Raw genomic sequence first — 1,008 nt, 5'->3', positions numbered from 1 at the left:
TGCGTGGAGAGAAGAGCAAGCTCCAAATTACTGCCCCTCATGCCAAAAATCTGCTTAATATGTAGTCCTCATATGGAGGACATATCAGATATTAAACTGATAAGAACAGATACTACATGATCTTAGCCAAAGGCCGAGCGATAAGCCCCAAGTGTTGGATGTCCGCCAAGCTCTTGGCACAAATCTCACTTGTTGTGGTACCCGTTCGTAGGTGTGCATAACAATGGCTGCTGCTTATCACCTCCGCCCAAGCTCTCCTTTGTGGCGCTTGATTTCCTGACCTAGACAGCTCTTTGACTTTTCACAATTTCATAAGGCTCAGCCATACAGCAAAGCCTGCCAAAATATATTCAACTCATGTTTGTTCCTCTCCACGGAAGTCTTTAGTAAAGGCGAAAGACTTGTGCGTTATGAAGAGAAACCAGAGTCAGCATGGCCCTCTGTTGGAGAGCAGCAGAGGAGCCTCTCGGTCTGATCACCACCTTCACGGTAGGCCTCTCTTTGCTTTCCCATGTCAGATCCCAGTATGCAACATTCCCAACCCGCCCCCATCTGCCAACCAAAATTATACACGTCTTTATTACCTCCTGCCCTGACTACTGTGATTGGCTTTTAAGCCTGCCTAAGCAATACATCCCTGAACCACTTACATTCGCTCCAAAATGCTGACTCTGGTTTCTCACCAAGTCTCCCAGAAGGTCTTGAGTGAAAGCAAGTTTCCATTCTTGACAACGCTTCTAACTCAATTTGGAATCCAGTTCAAGCTCATTGTGACCCGTGCATGGTCACGTCACTAAACAGTGAGCCATCAGAGCGGTTTCACACTTGTGTGTGCCAGGCCGTTACCTCACTTTCATTGAGCCAGTGTAGAATTCACTTTTGATACGCGACAATTGTTTGAGTGTTTGGTTTTCTACAAGGTAAGAACAGAGTGCACCGTTCCCAGCGGCACTGCAATGCTAGGTCGATGCGTGGAGAGAAAGGGCAAGCTCCAAATTTCTGCCCTCA

The 1,008-nt window shown here is 47.1% G+C and overlaps 1 non-coding gene and 1 pseudogene across 1 annotated transcript; both read right to left on the bottom strand.

The window, feature by feature from the left end:
- On the bottom strand, positions 1-142 carry LOC124853075 (annotated as a pseudogene).
- Positions 143-319: 177 nt separating this feature from the next.
- LOC124853515 lies at positions 320-430 on the bottom strand. The gene has a single exon (XR_007033857.1). It is a non-coding gene; the product is annotated as a U5 spliceosomal RNA (small nuclear RNA).
- Positions 431-1,008: the final 578 nt, after the last annotated feature.

Source organism: Hippoglossus stenolepis, chromosome 10 (assembly GCF_022539355.2).
Source record: "Hippoglossus stenolepis isolate QCI-W04-F060 chromosome 10, HSTE1.2, whole genome shotgun sequence".
Lineage (NCBI taxonomy): Eukaryota > Metazoa > Chordata > Actinopteri > Pleuronectiformes > Pleuronectidae > Hippoglossus > Hippoglossus stenolepis.
Note: the sequence above shows the minus strand (reverse complement) of the source record. Positions and strands in the feature narration are given on the sequence as shown.